Here is a 14,599-nt window from a genome sequence, read left to right on the forward strand (position 1 = left end):
CCACTGGGGGAGTAGGAAGGAGAAAACTGCTCTGTTAATTCTCCTTTTAAAGAAAGGTTGAGAACGACTCCTTCACCGTTGTTATGACAGAGCAATACCCATTTTTGCCTCAGGTGAGGAGTAAGTAGAGAACAGAAACGTCAACTATGTTCAGACAAGAGATCACATCTGTTATAAAAGAAACCATGACAAAACAGCTTCCACATGAAAAGTAGTATAGTTGTTTGGCTCACCTTACGATAAAATTCTCTCGCGCAAATTATGACTATCCAATTCCTGCCATACTTGATTTCTAAAGCCTTATCTTGTCACTTTATTGATAACCTGAAATGATTTCTGCTTTCCACCCTCACCTCCTTACCTATAATGGAAACATTGCATCAAAAACCTTCTTTCCTTCTTCTAGAACAGGCGTTCTAGAGATTAGGCATGTAAGTTAGAAACCCTACATTTTCCAGTATCCTCGGTAGTTAGATATGACCCATGATTAAGTCCTCCCAATTCAAGAAGAAAGGGTGTGCAAAGCCCAGGTCTGAGCTTTAAATCAACACACATGTGTTCTCACATACTCCTTTCCCCTTTCCCATGGCCAAGAACATACTGAGAAAACAGCTTCAGCCAAATGCCAAATGAGGCAACAGTCAAGGGAGTAATGAATCAATGAAATAGGAAATTGAGTCCTTGAATAATCACATGAAGCAGAGTTGCTTGCCAGCCAAGACCATCCAGATTATTACATCGGAAAGAAACAACATTCTTTCGTACTGAAGCCATGTTATGTTTAGCTCTCTTTAATAGAATAGTATAGCTTATACCTTAATACATACCCATTTGTCACAGATTGGGTTTCCTACAAATCAGATTCTGAGCAGGAAGTTTATTGGGAAGGGCTCTCAATATTATGAGGGATAAGGGCAGCAGGATTTGGCAGAGGAAGATGTGAAACACATGTGGTGGTAACAGAAGCCATAGATAATTCTAGAGGAAGTCCTAAATTTGTCCAGGCAAGAAGACTAGACATTTAAACCTCTCTATTGACCAATCATTACATGCGGGTTGCTCCTGGGGAAGAGATGGGAATATGAAGGAGCATCCTGTCTTCAGCTGAGGAAAATACCTGGGTACAGGATCAGTCAGTAACCTAGAGCCACTGACATGCCCACCAGTTGAGGGTGAGAACTTCAGCCATGGAGGCAGTTCTGGGAAATGCACCACAGTACCAACCAATTCAGTCCACCCCCGGCAGCTCTCTGACCCTCTTGCTTCATATAATAAGTTCTTAGAATAGCAAATCCTGGATCCTGATTGGTCTCTTCCCCTGGGGAAACTTACCAAAAAAGTACACAAACTTCAACCCCAACAACTGCAGGTAATCTCAGCGTTGCATCTAGTTCTTACCATCCCACCTTCTGTCAATATTTCTAAATCCCCTCACTCTCAGCAAACACCTCTGCTGGTCTAGATAGCTTAATGACTCAGAACTTTATCCCTAAAAGGTCTGAGTGTCTGGTTTCTAGACCCTTCTCAGGCTTTTGCTGGAACTCTTGTCCCTTCCATGGATCACCTGGTACAAAACCTACAGTTCTCTTCATTCCTAACATAGCAACATATCTGTGTCTATCTGAGAATCAGGGTCAACTATTCCTGGCAGGATGGTGATCCCATTCTTTTGCCTGTCACTTGACACAAGGAACCTCAGTGAGCAGATAACCATAGCCTGAAGTTGAATGGGACTTTTGCTTTCTCCTGGGGGAAGTGTTTCCCCCTTGAAAACCAGGAATTCTAAATACACAGATCTCAGGGTTATGCAGAGAAAAAGTGCAAATTTCCAAGTGGATCCCTGGAAATGATGATAAAAGAATCCACTTCTGCTTCCACTCATATATTCCTGGATTCCTGTATGCTTCCTACCGTAAACAAAACATTTAATCATCATTGATATAGAGTGGATAGCACATCCTAGAGGACGGTGCTCTATTCTTACTGGGTATCATCCCTAAACCAGTGCTTCACTTGCACTAGGCCAATGCATAGGTCGGTCAAGTTGGCAGCTGCTAGGTATGGTGAGTGATAGAACCAGTGCCTTCCACGGTCATATCTACCACATCACTTCCTTTGCTGAAAAGTGTTCCTTGGTCTTATACGACATTTTATGAGATTTTTTTTTGATGTTGGTGCCCATATACTGTAGGGATGACTAAGTCAAATATGAATATTCCACTCAAGATAAGTGGTGTCCCTCCCAGTGTAGTAGGGTTCCAATGCAATAAACTTGCCACCATGCAGTAATTGAAGTTACATTGAGTCCATGAAGAGCCTCTTTCTTTCCAAGATAACTATTCATTCGTGCAGCTTTTGTGTTGATGAGAGAGCTGGCTAATGTCGACTGGTGAAATCCTTCTGTCTACTTAGTTCTTCATTGCTTCTTTCTTGGTGGATGCTCTCTGGAGGCTTTAACACGTGATACAAGGGTATTTACTCTTTGTACTCCATCCCATAGGTCTGTACACATGCTTCTCCACCTGATCATTCCATACCACATCTTCTAACATTTCTCTTTTCAGGCCCTTGACCAACCTACCAACCCATTCACCACTGCCCATGAGTTTATATATATATTTTTTATCTCGGGATACTTCTATTTCCACACAAAATGATGACAAGGTATACCATTAGAAACTCTTCTCATTGGAAGAATTTCTTCTCACTGGGGCTCCATTAAGGTCTTCCCTGAATGGGACTATAATGAAGCCACGGTCCATTTTTAACTTGCACTACTCACATGTTGAGCTGACCCATACTTAAACCAAGATTGATCTCGTCCACCTCTTTCAGTTTCTGTTGTATACCTGGCATTTCTTTCAGGGATCCAGCTCCAAAACCTGTCTCAGGTATGGAGACTAGGGAAGGGATATGGCTGCACTCAACCTTCTGATCATCCAACCTTGATTTCTTTTGACTGAGTGGATTAAGCAACACTCTTGTTGGATCTTCCATCTGTTTTGTCTTTAAGGCCACCGTACTCCATTAACCAGCTCCATAACTTCCTCACCAAGGTGACACCCCAGTCGTGTGACTCATTACAGAAATATCATTGCTTTCAATATCAATTGCCACCCTGGCCTCTATTACTTGGAACTCTACCATGCTCTGCATGATCAATAAACAAAATTTTCTAACAACCACCAGCTGTCGGCCACCACCGAGTTTCTCAGTGATGCTAGAGCCTGTCTCACCAGCATATTCCTGATCACTTACATGAGTGGGGGTATCCACCGGGCCTTCCTGGTGAATCTAGTCACCTGGCAGGCTTTCCAGTCTTATAATATTTCCACTCAAGCATACCACTGCTCTGAACTTTTTGATCCCTTCTTGCACCATTTCCCAGAGGACGCCAGCTGTGAGAAGTGTGGTAAGCAAGATTAGACAGAGAAGTTGAACTATGGTACAGTTGCAGCAGAGGCTTTAGAAGATCTTACTGGGAGCTTTTGAAATGGGATAGATACTCAGAATTATCTACCTTGACATAAGGAGAACTGGTCTTTATATCTGAGTATCTTGGAGATATACACACACACACACACACACACACACACATATAAACATATATACCACCATATATATATATGTATATATATATATATATATATATATATATATATATATATATACATATACTGTCCCAGAAGAAAGGGCATAAACTTGGACAAGGCAAATCCCCCTGGTTGGGGGGCAATCCCCAAACAGGTTCAGCTGAGAACTTATAACCATCACCCCTCCCAGCATCTGGGAGAACATATGTTTAAATCCTGAGTGGCGGTCTGGGCTGTGTATAAGAGTACCCACTATACACAGCACTCAAAGCTGGTCTCTAACATTGTGCCAAAACCATTCTCTCCTGATTTTGCCCCTGTTTCTTTCCCATCTCAGCTCTTTCCATATAGCTAACTCCTACCCATTCCTCAAAATCACTCAAGTATCCTCTGTCTTCTCTGACCTCCCTCGGACTACTTTGCTTTCCTGCCTCGCCTGTTTTGCTCCCATAGTCACTTTTATCATCACTTCGTCACATTATATTAGACTAATGCTCAAACCTGCATTAAACTGTAAACTCCTTGAGGGAAGGGACCATGTCTTATTTTTCCTTATACCCCTGATGTTGACATGCTGCCTGACATAAAACAGGCACTCATCCAGTGTGATTTATTAAAAGTGTGAATGAGTAAATGAATGAGTTAATAACTTAATGAATGTTCACATACGTTCTCACTTTATTTCCAAAAAGAAGTTGAGGCAGCCAAGTTCCAAAAAACCCAACATACTGCAGCTTATGGAGTAGTGGCTCAAAATATGCAAAATCTGGCAGAAATGCACGTCTCACTCTACGGAATGGAGCGCTATTGGGGTATAAATATGAGTCTTGGAAAAACCCTCATTTCAGTGCTACAGATTCCCAGATTGGTGACAGCAGGGTATCTTCTCACAAGGACAAGAGTTCCCAGCCAATAGCACTTTCAAGAATGTGCAAGCAAAGAGTTAACAGTCTCACAGCTGCCTTTCACTGGAGGTGTTAATGAGGTGACAGGGGGGAGAGATTTTAAAATGAAATTGCCTTCACTCATTCCAGTTAAATTCCAGTACAGTGGAAAGGCACGAACCTCTCTCCACATATCCTGTCTCCCCACCCCCATCCTAATGGGGTCTGACCTTAGCTCTGAGGTTGCGTGCCCTGGAACGGTCCGCTAAGGACTTGGAACTGCCCACTTGGTTTCCAAACCTCAGGGTGCCTTGGGGAAGTTACCAAAATTTGGTTACCAGAGATACTTGGGTTAGGGAAAATGATTCAAAAAATAATGTGTGGTGAGACAGAGCTGGAATGTCATCTGTGCAAGCAATCAGAAACTTGGGCATGAAGTCATTCCAACGTACTTTCTGCTTGTTTATTTAGAGATTCTCTGTTTCTGTGGCATGAATCAGAAGTAAAGGACAATATTTGAGAGGGAAAGGATCCCTAAGACACTATCCTGATGGAGCCTTTGAAAAAGGTCCCAAACATGACCAAAAGACAAGATCGCCATGCTAGCTGCAAGTTTTTGACATCCCATGGTATCCCCACCACACACGCACAAAAGTCAGAGATAAAAGGATGCTAAAGTGGGAGATAATGCAAGGCACATGGATGATTTAAATTTCCGAGGAGACCACTCCTTCAAGGAGGAGGTGGGTGAACACCAGTATGAACAGAGGGAAGGTCACGGTCTAGTTAGTCCAAAAGACATGCTTGTTTGAACTGGGCAAGCAATTCACCACAGTGAGTCTCAAGTTCCCATCCGTCAAGTAGGGCTAACCATCCCACCCCAGTGGGTCACTGCAAAGCTTCAATGTGATAAACATCCCATCACGTTGCTTATACCTTAGCACAAGGTATAAGATGATGATGTTTATTATTATTCTTGAAGAGGAGGAGTATTTTCCTAGGTCTTCTCTAGTCACGCAACCTCTTTTCATGGAATGCCCATGCCATTGGTCTGCAAAGAATACTCAAATATCCCACTATACACGGAGTACAAGAGGCTACTTGAGTTTCTCAGGCAAGAAATCCTACTTGTTCCACCAGGATGCTTTGCTCGGTTGAGAAATTACTGACTCTCTCCGAGCCTTAGTTTCCTTATCAATAAAATGGGACGCGTGAGATATACCTCACAGGGTTTCTATGATGCTCAAAAGAGTTGGCAAGTACAAAACAACTAATACAGGGCCTGGATCTTAGTAAAGCGTTTTGTTGTGAGTTTTGTTGTGACGGTTTCTGACTTCTTAAAATCACTCTCTGGTGATCCCAATTGTCTTTATCACAGGATGCTATTGAAAAAGCCCCTGTTTAGGAGCAAGCAAAAAAAAAAAAAAAAAATACTCCAGTCACTTGCTAATTATTTGTTCCAATGACAAATGGCCTCCCATTTGACTCTATTTTCTAGTGAACAGATTCACATTTCTTGAACAATGTCTATTCCAGCTCCTCACCGACGTACGATAAATGAAATTTTCTCATGGTCAGCAAAACTGTTGTAGAGTTTAGAAATAGACCAGGGCAGCCGCGGTGCAGATAACATTTAAGCACACTTTATACAGTGGATCAAGGTTGCTGAGAGGGAAGTGTATTTACTTTTCCACTTACACAAAATGCCACCCCCCACCCAAAAAAAAAAAAAAAAAACAAGAAAAGTTTAGGCTAACAAAGGAAGAACACTATTTTTTTAAGGATTTATAAATCAGAAAAAGTTTTGTCACATTTTAGTTTAATATTTAGAATGCCTTCTGTTAGATTGTTCTATGAACCTAAAACTATTCTAAAAAATTAAGTCACTTTAAAAATAGGAGAAGGAAAACTGGGTCAGTCTGGGCATATTTCATAAGGAAATATAACTTCAAATCTGCCTTATTTTTTTTATTTTTGCAGTATATTTGTGTTTTATGCAGTTTTTATTCTTCATTTTGAAATATTATGCAAAGGCAATTGATGATAAATAGTACCCTCAAATTAAGAGCATTCGAAAAGGTTAGGCCACAGAGTATTTTATTTTGTCCCCTAACAATCCTGTGAAAAAAGGTAAGGTGAACCTACATATTCTCCCATCGTCACACAGCTGGGACTCAGGGAGATTAACAACAGGACCAAGATAACAGTAAGTTGCCAGAGGATTCAAAATTCCCTTCCAGGGGTGCCTGGGTGGCTCAGTCGTTTAAGCGTCTAACTCTTGATTTCAGCTCAAGTCATGATCTCACAGTTACGAGATTGAGCCCTGAGTGGGGGCTCTGTGCTGACAGCATGGAGCCTGCTCAGGATTCTCTCTCCCTCTCTCCCTGCCCCGCCCCTGCTCATGCAGTCTCTCTCCCTCTCTCCCTCTCTCTCTCTCTGTCTCTCAAAATAAATAAATAAGCTTAAAACAACAAAATTCCCTTCCAAATCTCCTGACTTCTTACTTCAGCAGGAGTATATCCCTTGAATATAATACAAGGAATTGCCGACAAATTTGTTGGAAGGGCTGAAGAGACGAAATTGGAGCGAGGCAACATAAGTAGAAAGTGGGGAGTATTCTTGTGGTTACAGTTGTTGGAAGGGGAAAAGAAGAATGAGAAGAAAGGGAACGAGATGTTCTTAGAGTCTGGTGAGAGGTCTCGTGCCAACTCACCATCCAAATATATGGTTTCTTAAGGAAACTCAATATCCGCAGTTTTTGACATTTAACCCAGTCTCTTTACTGATTTTTGCATTAGAATAAAAATACAAACGAAGAAAAAAAGAAAAAATCTAAAAGCACAATAACATAGCAACTGTGCATATACACAACGTCAAGCCATTCTTGAGAAATATAATCATCCCTGGCCTGGTTGTGCTCCTCTGAGCTGCTCCTCTGAGCGAGCTGTGACAGCCCCAAGTGGGGAGAGAGGACAGGGCCACCAAAGCACTTTGTGAAAGGGGGATGTCTGCATGTCCTTTGTTTTCAGGGGCTTCCTGACCTGGAAGCAATGCAGGGTTGGAGGACTGAATGTTCTTAGTGAACCACAGAACTGAGGCACAAACATACACGAGTGTAACCATATAGTCAAGCACAACCTAAAATAAAAAATCGCAACCCTAGGATCAAATAACTGGGTTTTGAACAAGTATAATTGTTATTTATTGAGCTTTTACATATAATCTCATTTGATATTCACCAAAACCATGTGTGATAGTTGCTTTCACTATTTCTATGTCCTAAAGATGGGGAAATCGAAGCGAAGGGGTTCACTGCCTTACCCAGGGTCACACAACTAATGAAGGGAGCTGTGATATGAACCCGGGCTTTTTCATACTAGAAGCACATTCGTAACCGGTGCTGTTTTCTTCTGTGTCATTGGAAGGATGACTTTTTTTTTTTTCCAGTTCCTGTTCTAAACCCCTCCCTCCTTCTGAGCATACAAGATTCCTCTATTGTTTTACCACGGAAAGTCATAAAGGGTATAAGCCACAATTCGCTTCCTGATTACATTATACTCATAGGCATCCTGTCAATTACAGTTTCTTGCACCAAGCGGTGAGCAGTTTCTTTTTGCGCACAGTGCACTCCTTTTCTTAAAAAGTGCATGGCATATAGGTGGCACAATTGACGTATGTCGTAACTAACGTTTCACGTGGATTGTTTTGTTCTTGGTTTTTACTCCTCCTGGAGGAACCCCATCCTTAAAAGCATCATGACAATGCTGACCTAGAAGTCTGAGCTAGGGAATTAAGCACCCCAGGTGTAGGGGCGCCTGCGTGGCTCAGTCAGTTGAGTGACCCACTCCTGATTTCGGCTCAGGTCATAATCTCGTGGTTCCTGAGTTCGAGCCCTGTTGTGCATAGGGCTCAGCCCTGACAGGAAGGAGCTGGCTTGGGATTCTGCCTCTTCCTCTCTCTTTCCCCCTCCCCTGCTCATGCACACGTGTAGCTCTCTCTCTCTCTCTCTCTCTCAAAAATAAATGCATAAATTTTAAAAAACATGCACAAATGTACTACTGTCAACTCAGGACTTTTTAAAAAGGCTCTAATATCAAACCAGGAAAGGATAAGATGGGCTATGATTGCTATGCTGAGATGGGTTCAGTTGATTTCGAGCAGCTTCAGAGAGAGGTTTTTTTGGTTTTGTTTTCTGGTGTCTCTTCTTTGCCCTCTCCACATCTGTTGGTTTGCAGGGCATACCTGAGATGGTAACCCAGTTCCTAATCTTCTGTTAATGTGAAAGGGTTCCTAATTCCGACCCCAGGTCATTACGGTAGAAATTAATATTGTACTCTGCCAGTGATTTTGCTAGTTACAAATTATTCTCCAGACATAGATGACGGACACAGATTTGGAGAAGTCCTAGTCAGGAAAGAAAAGAGAAATTTAGTAATGGGAACATGCCATCTTCCACGCGATATATGGGAGATTTGCCAAAACAAGATAAGTAAGCTCACCAGGATGTCGACACTTTCTAGGTGTCAAGGATTTTCACCTCCCAAACCCTTGCCAGCACTGAGATCTACACTGCAGCGACTGGGAAGCTATTATCCTGCCCTCGAAAGATAATCACCCTCCGCACAGCTAAGCGTTTGGCACAGCCTTGGACTCAGGAGCACGAAAGGGATCTGAAAATGTAATATTTTAATCATTGCTTCTTTAAACATATGTTTAAATTGCATTTTCCAGCTAAGGAGTGGTCTCTGCTATCATCCATATCTCACTTACAGAGGAAAGTTCTCAGGCCAACTTGGCAGCTTTGAGCGATTTGGTCGATCTGGAAATCTTTCAGCTCCCCAGTTAACATTCTTCGTGTCCAAATCCAGGTGCCAAAACTTTTACTGAGCGATACAGCCACTGCTTAACTGCCTCTCTCACCTGCTACTGTCACGGAGCTATAACTACTACTGTGTTTAGAGCTACTGCAGGAAGAGAATTGTCAAGCCATATGCTGCAAAATGACTGCTACATGTCCCTTAGCCACTTCAGTTAGTGCAACTGTGCGATTTCTCGCCCAGCAGCAGCGTTGAGCCCATTGATGGATCAGTTTAACTGGGAACTAAGCTCGGCACCAAGAGCACATTGGGGTAATCAATACACCAAGAGTGACTCACTTTGCCCGAGACACTCCCAGTCCGTATGGATTGTCCCGGTATAATTATCGACTGGGCCTACTTCCACTCTCAAACTACTACCTGTTTGGATAACTACATGGTCACCCTGATTATACCTCTAAAAGATCAGGGGACCAGGACGAGTGATTTCTTCAGCCAAACCTCTACGCCGGTAACCTCCAGAGCTCACCTCCCCTCCGTCCTGGCAGTTGCCAACAATCCCACCGCTGAAGCGTCAGATCATAACATATTGTTTCGCTGGTGTTCAAGACGCATTCTGACACAATGGGTAGTAACCTTACAATCTTGCCAGATGGAAAAATGACAAATCACAAGGCATGCGATCCATACATATATGATGCATCCCTACTCTTGGCAGACACTGTGGTAAGGGACCGGGAATCTCCAATGAAGCAGGTAAACGATGAGACTCAGTCCTTAAGGAGATCATCGTCTCATGGGAAAGGGTAATTTAAGATACAACTGTAGTGCTTTATGGGGTATAAATAGCGTGTGTGACTGGGGTATGCAGAAGAGCCAACGAACCTGGCCTTGAGAAGTGTGGGGAGACTTCCGGAACCACGTGGCCTATAACTCAAAGGGAGAAGATGAGACAGAAGAAGGTTCTTGTCTCCATCTTATGTACAAAGGCACAAGAACTCTTCAGCGTGACTGTGGACAGCGTGAAGATGGACAGATGAGTGGTGGGTGGGGCTGGAAGTGGGGTCACAGAGGGGCCCAGAGCAGGCTGCAGGTGGCATTAAGGGAATCGCACCTGATCCTCGGGCAGTGGAGAACCAGGCCCATGCTCTTTATAGAAAGTGACGTGGGGCACCTGGGTGGCTCAGTCGGTTAAGCATTCAACTCTTGATTTCAGCTCAGGTCATCATCTCACTGTTCGTGAGTTCAAGCCCTGGTCTGGGCCCTGCGCTGACAGTGTGGAGCCTGCTTCGGATTCTCTCTCTCTTCTCTCTCTCTCTCTCTCTCTCTCTCTCTGCCCCTCCCCCACTCACGCTCTCTCTCTTTCTCGAACTAAATAAATAAACTTTAAAAAAAAAAAAAGGAAAAGAAAAGTGACTGGATCAGATTTGATTTTTGACTGATCACTCTGGTTTCAACATCATGACCATATACAATTATGAAGTATTTTGTGTTTTTAGAGAGGGCAGGGGACATCACCTTTGTGTTTTCTTTGAATGTGTTGAATCATCTATGAAAAATAGTCTCCTTGATAACGTCAGCCAGGACTCAACAGTGAGGCACTCTGGGTTTAGCTACTAGTTTCAGGGTTTAATTTTCTGGTGTGTCAGCCAAACCACACTAGCCTTACTTGGACCTCAATTTCCTTGTCTATAAAATATGGACTGTTGTATTCACCTTTCAGAGAGAGCGATGTGAAGAACCACTAATGAAAAGCAGCCAACTTAGGAAGAAATAGTGTTACAAAAATGCTTAACAAGTCCAAATTACAACCAAGGAAGAAGAACTGTGTGTGTGTGTGTATGTGTGTGTGTGTGTGTATGTCAATTGCCCAGGAGTGCAGTGGAAGGGTTTCAACTATAAGATTTAATGATCTGGAGATCCATTTTCACTAAGACTGTCTGTCCCAGCTAAATCTGAGGCTGGGGTGACAGTCCTGCTCACCAATTAAAAGATGACAATCTGAAATCATCTCTGCTCAAAGGTATGTCCCTGCATCTCGCCTTGGGCTCACTTCCACAAGAAGCCTTCTCTGAATCTGAAGAGACCAGCCCACAACTTATAAAATCACATTCCGAAATTAAGCTCTGGAGGGAAATAATGTCCTGTTTAAAGGTGTTTTCTTTTTTTTTTTTTTAAAGAAGAGTTGTATGGGGGAAAAAAAAGAATTGGATATAGAACAATAAGACAGAGAGACCGCTGAGTCTTTCCATCACACTCTTCAGATATCGCAAAACACCACAACCTCTTCAGATTGAAATGGAAGAGTTATTGACAGTGATGGCCACCACTCATTGAGATCAGGCAATGGGCAAGGTGCTATTCTAAGTATTTTTGCAAGCATTAGCTCAAGAGTTCCTCTCACCAGAGACTTGTAATTATTCCCTATTATATCTTACTTCTCAAAACTTGAGTTTGGAGAGAGTAAGTCCTGCCCATCTATAAAGCCACAGAGCCTGAATCGTAACCCAGGCTGATATAAATTTAGGTTTATGCTCATTGCCTCTGAACTACTCTCTTAAAAGGCCTATCACATTGCTGTCTTCTTGCTTTGTCACCCCTACCCAGATCTGCTGCTCATATCATCACCGGCATGTGGAGTTGCTGTTTCCCAAATCCGTTAAGATAGGAAGGTTAATTTATTTTAGTAGATATGTGTCGATGATGCTATTTAAAAAAAAAAAAAATAACGTTTATTTATTTTTGAGACAGAGAGAGACAGAGCATGAATGGGGGAGGGGCAGAGAGAGAGGGAGACACAGAATCGGAAGCAGGCTCCAGGCTCTGAGCCATCAACCCAGAGCCTGACGCGGGGCTCGAACTCACGCTCGAACTCACAGACCGCAAGATCGTGACCTGAGCTGAAGTCGGACGCTTAACCGACTGAGCCACCCAGGCGCCCCAGTGATGACGCTATTTTTAAAAAGCACTTCAGGGCAACTCGCACATCACACGAAATCCTGTCATTGGGTCATGCCAATAGAACCGTAAAAAAAGAGTGAGTGATCTGTCCCGTTGCATGTGTTCCGTCAAGAGCACCTGTCAGCAATTGATGGTTCGTATCAGCACACTCGACAATATAAGAAAACTCCAGACGTTTTTCTGAGAAATGGATCCAATAGGAGGGAATTAAAATATCATTACGATAAGGCCCTTTTGGGTACGAATTGCTGAATTCTATAGTGTCTTCTTGCCATGCCACGCATAAAAAACAAAATGGTTGTGAGAGTGGTATCAAGTCGTACTTTTTACGTCAACAGAATGCTGAGTTTTAAAACTGGGCTCCATGCAAGTTCTGCAATTATAGCTCAGGAATTCTGCAAAATTATGATTCAAATTCAAGTTTATATATATTTCTTAAATTATTCTAAGACAATTTCAAAACCATCCACATGTTCAAATTCACGTATCACACACGTACATCCATGCCGAACTCCAGACTTAACGTATCCAGCTGCCTGCTTGACATCGATCTTAACCATAATGTGTGCAAAACCATACTCTTTCCCGCCCTGTCCTCAAATGTGTTCCACCTGCAGTCTTCCACCATTCATTAGAGGCAAGCCATCCTTCCAGTGGCTTAGGGTCTTTCCTAGCACATCTCTTCCCTCCTATTTCACATGCAAATCCACCATCACACGACCAGTTTACGTCACCTCCGCTGCCCTCGTCCTGTGCGGGTCACCAGTGTCTCTCATGGGGAGCAACGCAGTAGCTTCCTATTAGGTCATCTTTCATCTGACATGTTTCAACCCAGCCCTCAGACTGATCCCTTTAAGACTAAGTCAGACCATGTCTCTCAGATTATTTCCCCCAACGTCTTCCAAAAGCGTCTTGTCTTATTTTGAGAAAAGCCAAAGCTCCCTTGGTGACCTACAGGAGCGTGCCCATTCTCATCCCTTTTGCCTTACAGAACTCATCTTCTATGACTCTTCCCCTTGGCTTGCTCCACTCCAGCCTTGCAGATCCCCTTGCTATTGTTCAAATGCCCACGGCATGGTGCTGCCCCAGGGCCTTTGCACTTGAGGTTTTCTCTTCTTGATACTCCCCGGAGAGTAAGTCTCTCTCTTTCACCTGCTTTAGGCCTTTTTCTCAGTGAGACCTTCTCTAACCACACAATTTATTTTTATTTTATTTTTTTTCCAACCACACAGTTTAAAGTTGAAATCAGTCACCTCAATCCCAGAGCTTTGCATTTATGTTCCCTGCATTATTTTTCTCCACAACACTTACCACTACCTGATAGACTATGTATTTAGTACGTATCTGTTCATTGACTGTTTCCTTAACTAGAATGTAAGTTCCATGAGATAGGGATGTAGATGTCTCTTCACCTACTCCTCTCTTACCCAAGACATTATGTGGCACAGATATTTGTTGATGGAAGGTATGAAATAAAGTAGGGTAAAGAGACAGGGCAACAGCAGTGGGGACATAAGCATATGAGCAACGGGACGTTCAGAAAAGGATCTTTGAGAAAGCAGCACTTGAACCTGAAAGTTGAGAAGAGGACAGCTATGCAAAGATAAGGTAGCGGTGCCTGGGTGGCTCAATCTGTTGAGTGTCCGACTCTTGATTTTGGCTCAGGTCATGATCCCAGGGCTGAGGGATCAAGCGTTGCATTGGGCTCCACGTGGAGCCTGCTTAAGAATCTCTCTCTCTCTCTTTCTCTCTTCCTCTGCCCCTCTCCCCCATTTGCATTCTCTCCTCTCTCTATCTCTCTCCCTCTCTCTCTCTCTCTCAAATAAAAAAAAAATTTAAATAAAACTCAGGCAATAAAATATTCCATGTGTGGAGGCTTTCATTCAGGATAAGTTTGAAAAGTTCAAAGAACCATATAAGTACATCATGGTGAAAACCTGGATGCAAGTATTTGAAAGATGCGGAGCAGTTACTATCTACTGCAAAGTTTTCAGTACAGACACAAGAAAAAGTGTCCCCACATTTTCCATCTGGTTGTAGCAGCCAAGATAGAATGGAGGGTTGAGGGGGAAAGCATGGCAATACAGATTTAAAAATGGAGAGAGAATTTTTGTAACTTGTAAATAACCTTGTAAACAGCGAAGAACCTGTTTTACTCCAAAAATGAAAAAAGAATCTAAAAGTTGAGAGTCAAAGTGGTGGAATGTTAAGGAGGTTGACAGGAGCTATATCATGTGAGCAGTAAGGAAAAGATTGAATTTTATCTTTCTGGAGCATTTAAGCAGAGGAGTGATGAGATTTGATTCACATATTTAAAGGATCATTTTCATTCTCTGGAAAATGG

The sequence above is a fragment of the Panthera leo genome, chromosome D4, assembly GCF_018350215.1.
Source record: "Panthera leo isolate Ple1 chromosome D4, P.leo_Ple1_pat1.1, whole genome shotgun sequence".
NCBI classification, from domain to species: domain Eukaryota; kingdom Metazoa; phylum Chordata; class Mammalia; order Carnivora; family Felidae; genus Panthera; species Panthera leo.